The sequence below is a fragment of the Pomacea canaliculata genome, linkage group LG8, assembly GCF_003073045.1.
Source record: "Pomacea canaliculata isolate SZHN2017 linkage group LG8, ASM307304v1, whole genome shotgun sequence".
NCBI lineage: Eukaryota > Metazoa > Mollusca > Gastropoda > Architaenioglossa > Ampullariidae > Pomacea > Pomacea canaliculata.
In genome coordinates this window covers 19,641,050-19,650,765 of record NC_037597.1, presented here as the reverse complement: position 1 = coordinate 19,650,765, position 9,716 = coordinate 19,641,050, and the positions used below count along the sequence as shown (strand labels likewise).

Genomic DNA, 9,716 nt, shown 5'->3' with positions numbered 1-9,716 from the left:
TTCGTCTTTGATCGGCCAGACGATCAAAGAAACTGTTTCGTCATTGTAATTAGCTGCATGATCCTAATTACACCACGGTGTGCAGGTCTGCTCCATCTGCCGCGCCGTGCGAGCCAGTGTCTGGAACATTCGCGTGCATCCGCGAGACACGCTGGCTGGTGACATGAATACACGAGCGCCCTCTACACAAAGTGCCGTCTGCTCCTGCAACTGCAAGCTAGGTCCTTCGCTCTGGGAAATATTAAGATCAGGAAATGAAAAAAATTATGGGAAAAAACCAGCCCCACGTGAGAGTCAAGAATACAAAAATGTTCTGTCTGTGACCATGATGATTTACAAACAGAGGAAAATATCCAAGAATATATTGACAAGAATGGGACTCCTCCCCCAAAGACAAATAGACATTTATAAAATAAATAAATCTTTATAAACATGAAACAACATATTACCTAAATAACACAAACGACGCATGCATACATGTATGTACTGACACACATACACATCTACACATACATTCTACATAAAACTCACTCACATACACACATACAAACAGGGTTTGCCAAAATGAATGAAAAGAACTGATCAAGCTTTGATATTTCTATTTTATTTATGCATTGTGATAGGTATCAACATGTGTGTGTTACTCTGTGTCTGTCAGGGACAGGTCCCAGGAATATCGCACAGTAGACAGGACATTACGAGCACCTAGGAGGCTGAATCAGAATGACCCGATCACTTTTACATATCTACTTTTGGACAGAGAGGAGGGTGGGATAAAAGCGTGCACATTAAAAAAAAAACCCAAAAAACAAACAAAACAAAACAAAACAAAAAACCAACAAGAAAACAAAATAAAAACAACTTAAAATATACGTTAAGACCGACAACATCAGCTAGGATTAAAAAAAAACAAACAAAAAACAAACTACACCACTGGTCAGTTTGGATAACGAGACGTAAGATTAAAACAAAAAAGCAAACGATCAAAACGGTAGTTTTTGTGATGCAAAACATCATTAGATTGTCACCTGAACGACTGTTTAACCCCCTGCCTCCCCTCCTCTCTACCCCCCTGTCCCAATTCTCATTAGTTATGAAAGCCTGTCGTCGTCGTCGCTGTAGCTCATCATTAGTTATCGAAGCCTATGATTTCCACGTGTTATTGCCGGCAGGTGGTGAGAGGACGAGGGGTATAATGGGTCTGCGCACACCCACCTGGCAGTTGCACACTTGCCGACAGTGGAGTCAAAGCCTTGACGTTGCCTTTGCCAACCTTTGCCGTAGCGAACGTCAGGACGACGACCGCCGGCGACTTCAGCGCGATGGACATGCGACCGTCGTTGCTAGCGCGCTATTCCTTCTCCACCGTCGCCTCCGCCAGCCCCGAGAATAGCGCGCGGGACATGAGGACGAGACGGACAGCGCGCTGATCTCCCGGCGCCAGCCGAAGGGTTGCGTGCGCTCCATCGCTCAACCCGCCGAAGCCCAGCACGCGCGGCCACGCATGCGCAGTGACACGGGACGTGGGAGGGAGGCCCCGGCGCGCGCATGATGTGTGAATTACGGTCGGCGCGGTGCGTCATAAATCAAAGCGGTTGCAAATCGGCCTAACGAGGGCGGTGTCGCCAACGAGGTGCAGCGGGAGGGCCGTGCTGACGCTGACGTTATATAATCCTCGTCATCAGTCGGCCCCTGGCCCACCGGGCCGCCCTTTGTCACCTGCCCATGGGCCCAGCAGCGCACGTGTGCTGGCTCGCGCGTGTTCGGGTTGTGCTCGCTGGGTGTGGAGAACAGGGCCGGCAGTCAACAGACCGAGGGAGGCAGAATTGTGCGCATGCTCAACATAACGGAACTTTGGATGTTTCACGACTTTCTTTTTAACCCGGCGACAAGTTAGTCCTGGGGTTGAAAGTCAATATTTGGAATGTAGCTGAACGTATGTTAATATTTGGCAAAACATATTGAATGCAACGTTCATAAATTTCTGTAAAATCCTTCACGAACAGGGCTTCGCTATCAATAAATAAGAAGTAATAATAAAAATATGTATTCAATTAAGGTGCAGATTATGATATTATAAAGGCTAATATTTATTAAGAAAGCCATTTTCAAATTGATCAGACGACAGACCAATAACTATTGTTTTGTTGTTGGTGGTGGTGTTTTTGTTTTTTTGGTTTTTGTTTTTGTTTTTTTGTTTTTTTTTTTGCCTGATTCTCTGTAAGATGTTAATGTTTTCGTAGAAGTCGACAGTTACACTGATTCTTGGTCTCCAATGTGACTTCTGTTGTCAAGTGACTTGTGGTGACACCACGATGATGAAGTCAGAATATCGCAGTAAACTGCCAGTGTCCACTCCAGATATCTTTCATGATGAACTTGTAAATAAGTATTTTGCTGGCTGTATCCATGCAAGGGAGACAAGGCGTATTACGTATACTCTCTCTTTTACTCTCGGAAAGAGACAGAAAAGAGGGGACAATCGAAATTTTTTTTTAAAGAAACTAATCTGTTTAATTGACTAAGGAACATTATGTTTTAATCCTATGGATGAACGTGAGACAGCCAATTCACATTCTTTCTCGAAATGAAAATGAAATTTTATGCGATTATTTTCTTTCAATAGCTTTGTTCTTATTTCATTTTCTATCTCATTCTGTTCCTTCTCTTCTTTTTTTTTTCAAAAATTAGAATCACGTATTTTCAAAATTGAGTCTTGGATGTTTGTAAATAAAATAAAAACTTGTAATAAGACAGGAATTCTACTGATCGTAAGCTAGTCCCGCTACCTGACTGAATGCACGGATCCATCGGAGTGGGTGTGACAGGTGTTACCGTTTCTTCTTCCCCCAGGTGCTCGGCTTTACTGGGATGTCTGTACACAAGATTGTTTCTAACTTCTGCTGAACTGCATATTTTGTTCTGAGGAAGATAAGGACGATGTGTCACAATCTTTCTATTTCAACAGGCTACATATTCGTCTATACGTTTGTTTTATCAAGGTTTGACTATTCTAATTTCACCTTTTCCGGCTTTCCTCCGTATCTTCTCAACAACCTCCAACAGCTGCAGAATTCTGTAGCATAATTAATACTCTAAGCACATAAGCAAGATCATGCAAAACTTCTTATCTATATTCTTTACTGGCTTCCTTTACTGTAGAATGTAAACTCTCCATACTCTGCTGCAGGTTCTTTACAGACTCTCATCTTTCTCACTTCTTTACAGACTCTCATCTTTCTCACTTCTCCGACCTCTCAACTAGCAACATTTCTAGAAGATATCTCCGTACTTCTGTTGATATTCGCCTTCTTCCTGTTTCCAGACTCCGGTCGAACACCCTCAATGAAACCATGTTTGGTCATTCAACATCATCTTCATGGAACTGTCTGATGTGAGGGGCCATCAGCGGACAATCCCGACTTTCAAACATGCCCGTGAAACACTTTTTCGAGAAACATCTGGAGTCTGGGGTTACATGTTTCAGCCAGGTTTTTGTAACATACTATTTATAGCTTTCAAATTTTTATTTTTATTTGTACAATGTCTACCGTTCAAATTAACCATGTACTTAATTAGCACTCTGAACTCTGATCCTCATTTTATTCCACTTTTTTTTTTTTGGGGGGGGGGTCTTCTTTCGAGAAGAAAAATTATTTCCGCTATGATGAGTGTTTGTTTTTTTCCTCCCTCAGAGACAAAACATTTAGCTTCAGTGAGCTCACTGTCTTCAGAGGCTGAGGACAAATGTCACTGGTCGTCACACAGACACACAGAGCAGCGATGGTCGGAGTTTGTTCAGAAGATCACCCAGGTCCTCAAGTCTACGAGTCTTCTGGCAAAATTACAAGTGCAGCTGTGGCGTCCAACGTCCCGCCTAGGGCATCCTGGGAAGATCATTGTCCCTTCGCTCCCGACAACCCCTGCGCGTGGAGTCACGTGGCCATGCTGGGATGCACGTGCTGAGCGTGGGGGGCGAACGCTGGGCACATGGTGACTGCCGGGGCTGATTAAGCGGGAAACACTGGACAGATGGGACAGCAGCCATTTCCTACCCCGCAGTGCAATTTGGACGACAGACCCAGGGTCGTTCATCTTAAAGCCAGAACTCTTTAGCTTCGTGTATTTACAAGTAAACATGTATTTACAAATAAGCATTATTTACAAGTAAATATGTATTTACAAGGTTTCGAGTCCAGTCAAATTAACTTCACATATCCATCTGCCATGTCCTTCCTCTGCAATGCGTTGACGACCGTGCGTCTGAATATCAAAACTGATTTCTTTCCAAAAAAGGATTGGAGCAAATATCTGAAACTGAGTTTCGTAGTATTTTGTAAAAGTCTTTCAGATTGTTCGGGAAAGATGAACATAAAGTATGAAAAAAAAGTGACGCGTGGCGCATTAAACATCAAAGAAAAATGTTATTCATTTTTATTGTAAAATTTTGCTTGGAGAGAAAATTGTAAGAAGCAGATGGCAATGTTTTCTGAGCAAGAGACTCCATGACTTTTTTTTTTAACTTCTGGTTCTGAGGTAACTATTTTTATGTTTGTTTGCAATGTTTTAGTTTAAGTTGGTTTGGTTTTTACTTGTTGCAAGCAGAAGAGGGAGGGTGGGTTTGGTGTTTTGCGCCGAGCCAGCAACTACGACTACATCACGGCCGAGCAACGAGTCCTGCAAACAGATGGCACTTGCAGAGAATTGCAAGCAGACAGCCCCGCAAACAGATGGCGCTTGCAGAGAATTGCAAGCAGGAAGCAAAAGATCGAATGAACGAGCAGCTTCAGATTTTTTGTATAATGCATCACTCCCCCTCCTTCCTCCCCAGAAAAAAAAACAACAACAAAAAAGCAGACAAACAAACCCGACTGTTTCACTTCTGCGTCTGATGCTGCAGTTGAATTACAAGCAGAGGCCGGCGGGAAAAGCAAAGGATGGCTTCTGGGAAACCTTTGGAGTTTGTAATCACCGAAGCCTCGGTCATCTCGCCTCTCGCTGAACGATATACTAATTCGCCATCTTGCGCATGCGCAGAGTAGCTCTTGGTGATGATTCAAAGCTGTTAACCTTTAGCGAACCATTCCAGCAGTGGTGAGCTGACATGGGGTTAATAAAACATTGGCATTGCAGTTGGACAGATCAAAGAAAGATGAATCCTTGTTTGGAGGTGCCCGGGTTGGAGTCGGGTGGATGTGACCTTGGTGGTGATCTGTTGGTACGTCATGGATGAAACTAAACTGGGCAAACTATCATTTAGTGTGTTAAGCTTACGATTTTCAAAATGTGTCCTTATAGTGTATGGTGGGTGTGGTGACGAGAGGTGGGGTGGTCGCTTTATTACCGTTGGACCTAGTTCTTGCTTGTGTGGTTGTTTACTTGTTTGTGCCACGTCACTCGTCATCCTCTAAATTGATGCGTCGATCCCACCGTGAGTGTAACACCTTTCCGGATCAACCCCGCCCTCCCCTTACCCATCTCTCCCCAAAACAACTGAATCAAAAGGCGAAAATCAAAAGACAGAACAAATTTATTTTTCATGAAGAGACAAGACTGTTCACTGACATTAGTTCTGTTATCCTGAGCGTTTTCACAAATATCGACCAGAGATGACATCAGATGTGATGTTGAGCTGAAGCTTGATGGCCTCGACCTTTCTGTGTCGCGATCAGAGCCTCTGTGGAAAGCTGGATGTTAACGAGTCACAAAATATTTTCCTGACCTGGAGGTGAAGAAAAGAGAGAGAAATGGAGGGCAGGTATGTAGATCACTAAGAAGGATGTAAGTTCTGTGGTGGTAAGAAGGAAATGTGCGAACGCAGAAATAATGATAGTTCTGCTACATGGGACAAACATTCGGCGAACGTGCATTTATTTATCTCCGAACTCTTCCACGGCTATCAACCGCGATGACGCAACTACCGAACGGCCGACGCCACGTCAACGCCGTCCGTCAACTGACAGATGGCGCTATGATGGCATTGTGATGGTGTTCTTATGACCTTTCTAAAGTGCAGCCGGAGTACACGTGGAAAATGGGAGGGTCATCAAACTACAAACACACAGTTCCACATCCAAAGAGTGGCAGGGTGGTGGATGGTGTGGGGGGATAGAGGTGACAGGGATTTGGGGGGAAGAGAGAGGGGGGAGGTAGAGTTTGTGGGTGAGAAACAGGCAAGACATGATGAGGAGAACAGCGGAGTTACTCTCACCGCCCTCTCCCACACCTTTCTAGCCCAGCGCCCCACAACGGTGTCGGTCCAAAGGCATTTTTGGCCTGGTGGTCTGCAGACCCCGGCGACAGCGTATGCCTGCACACACCTCATCCCGGCCCGGCATCTCCACGTGTGAAAGGCGTCCATTGTAACGAGCACAGACCACGCTCGACATTCTCCCGCCGACAAAAGTGAGGAATCAATGCTCCTAGCCTCGCGCCGTGACGTCTCCTACATCGGGTACATGAATATAAGGCTGCGCACTCCGCTGTTTGCTCTGCCAGCCACAGTGGGTAGGTAGCCTTGCAGTCACCGACACCGACACTCAGACGAAGTGCGAGTCTGTACTGTCTCGTCTACACAAGTGCAGTTCTTCCTCGCCTTTGCATGGAATTGTTGAGCTCAATGAAATCGCGACACTGAATATTCGCTTCTTCAGAACACGGGTACGTGGGTGGTTGGGTAGATTTGGATGCACGGCTCCGCTTCCTGGCTGACTGTTGGGTGCAGGGGAGCGGCTATGCATGTTTAAGGGATTTTTAAAATAGTCCAAGGAGGTATTGCAAAAAGAAGGTAAGCTGAGGACAGATCGAAGAATTTCCAGAAATTTGTTGTTTGCTATAGTTACTTTAACTTTATTTAAGTTTTGTTCGCTCCAAGAGACCGCAGGGTTCACAACAATCGCAAGGAGAACAAGACATTGGCGATTACAAATAGCAGCGGGAACTGTGAGCTACAAGAAGACAAGACGAGGGAAGTGGAAGATGTAAAACAAAGATGATATAAAGTCTTTGACACAACTCACAGCTGGACTCTCGCTGACCAGTCAAGTGCACACTGTCCTGCTTTTTCTTTCTTCAAGTGTACAGGCGAGGATTCATTGGCAACAGTGATATGATCCACTCACGGCGATGACAGGCGTACACACACACACTCATCAACACACTGCCAAGTCAACGCCAAGAATATTTATTTTGTGCTTTATTAGCAAGTTGCGCCAAGACGATACAACCAAAGCACCAGGAGAACAGTGAAGAGCTTTTCAGACGGAATTGGTGACGACCAATATGTGTAAATATAACATTTATAAAATAGCACTTATTATGTACAGGGATCACTAAGAAACACAGAAGAAATATATGAAAAGTGTGGGTGCTCACAAAAAACCGCGATGCAAAGCAATTTTATTACATTAAAATAATGAGTTCATTATAATAATTAACCAAGCAAAATCAGAGAGCAGAAGTGCATGGCACATCACACGCTATACAGAGAAAAAAAAATAATATCACTAGAGAAAAAAACCTGAGCATATTTCTTTTCATTGTGTTTGCATGTGTGCGTGTGTGTGTGTGGGGGGGGGGGCTATAGGTGGAAGGGAGCGGAGGGAGGTGCGTGTTTGCTTCCTATGATCACAGCTAACCTTCACTGCAGTTTGTTTTCTCAGTTCCATTTCATTGCATCATTAATCGCATGAGAAAATCTCGTGAAGTTCCTCACAACAAAGTGTGGCATACACGGGTTGACAGAATCACGACTTTGAATGCGCCAGCATGAGCAAATATTTCATTCCCCAAGGGACACTTTCCATTCACAGACTTGCTTTATAAGACTCTGGTAAGCATTGAGCGTGGCTTCCTCGCCAGGCACACGATTCCCACATTGACGAGACTTTGCCTAGCCTACAATAATAGAAAGAAAACAGTAACGTGGACACCAGTTTAATGTCCGGGACATATCTAAGAAAATAAGGATTTTACAGGAATTTTACTGAGGCTGACAGCAATGTCAAGAGTGTGCCAGGAGAAAAACCCAAATCTGACTACAAAAAAGACTACAAGACAACTAAATGTGTAGCGAAGGTCAATTTTAATGCACTGTACACCTATCTTTATCCCCGATTAACACAGCGACAGCGCCACATACAAATGCCAGCTAAGAAAGCAAAACACACTACGTCAATAAACAATAAGACAAACATTAAAACAAACAATTTTCTTGCTCCCCCAAAAGACATCACTAAAAACAAAAGTATCAGACATAATCTCAGGCTGCAATGAAAATCTACAGCCATAGCTGATGCAAGTTGAGTTCGCGAGGGGTGAGTAAGGGTGGTGAATATGCGTCTTTTTCTTCCAAGGTATTTACATTCACGTCAGGACAAACGAAGTGACGTCACATTTGTACACTAATACGACTTCACAACGTAAACATATCGTAAACAAGTCTTGACTTCTTGTGTTGTTGACTTCTGTCTGTGACTGCTGGTGTTATATCTCGAGAACAGAAGTGGGGTGGATTCACCCACATTTTGTGTAATATTACCTTGCACTGAGTTTCTCTACCCCAAAATGGTAAAAAAGCACCCTACTACACTTTTAACAAGCGCTTAAATGTCTTCACGGTAGTATATTGTACACTGTACTTCACGAGAGGTGTAACCACATGTACCATACTCTTGTAGCTGAAAGGGAGGCTAGCACACAAGCTTCCGCTGCACCTAACATAGTTAAAGACGGCAGCCGACTAGACGATGCTCCAGGCACTGGGGACCAGAAAATAAAAAGGTCGTAGAACTACTTCGCATTGACATAATGTAGGTGTGCAGTCACTGGAGAGTCAGGGCAGCTCGTGCTCTAGCAGCACCAAGTGAACAAGATTCCGTCCAATGATCCAATCTCTGGTCTCATAGACGACAATGATCTTCTGGCTCCAGTGTTTACAGCCAACAGAGCATCAACGTCCGCAACGTTTCCATCCACAGAGACTTGGTCTGCTAGTTGCTGAGAAGAAAAAGACGACGACGACGACGAAGCAGTAGTAGTAATTATGCACCAGCGCAGGCCTTCTGAGCAAGGAACAGCGAAACATGGAGAGTTTGTTTATTTGTTGAAGCCGAAATCTAGTCACGCTGATCATACTGACAGAGACCTGTGTATGAAGTCTACCTAAGACCACTTGATATACACGGTAAACTGGAGGGTTAGGTCTCTGTGTTTGGTGACCAGTACTTCACAAGTGCACAAGATGTGTACACTGTACACAGGAACAACGACAAAGTAGACTGAGAGGACAGCACAAGCTTTCGCACACCACGCTGAGCACGGGCAACAAATGTACAAACATGGATCATGGATGGGAGGCGATGATGCTTCCAAGTATAAATGCTGAGTAAATATTTTTCACATTAAAAAAGTAGAGGTAAAAATGTCCTTGTACATCAACTCAAAAGTGATAAGGAGCCAGCCTTTAACATCCAGCTCTAGATTATAATGCGACATAGCTATACACTTGCAACTCGCTATCTCTCACACTTTGTGACAGAATGTTTTGGGTTTTTTTTTAAACAAAGCTCCCCCTAGTTATGAATCACAAACCCTCTTTATGCCGCCACCCTCACCACACATGTTAGACCACGGTGAGATAACGAGATGGTCTGTACACACAAAGTTTACTGTAAACGCACATTTTTCCATAGAGAGGAAGTCGCATCACGACAAGA

General features: G+C 44.1%; 1 long non-coding RNA gene across 2 annotated transcripts; it reads left to right on the top strand.

Moving 5' to 3' along the window:
- The first annotated feature begins 325 nt into the window (after positions 1-325).
- LOC112571196 lies at positions 326-8,188 on the top strand. 2 transcript variants are annotated; one of them, XR_003100773.1, is made up of 3 exons: positions 326-3,002; positions 3,326-3,491; positions 3,696-8,188. It is a non-coding gene; the product is annotated as an uncharacterized LOC112571196 (long non-coding RNA). The 2 variants fall into 2 exon arrangements; XR_003100772.1 differs by having other exon boundaries at positions 331-1,936.
- Positions 8,189-9,716: the final 1,528 nt, after the last annotated feature.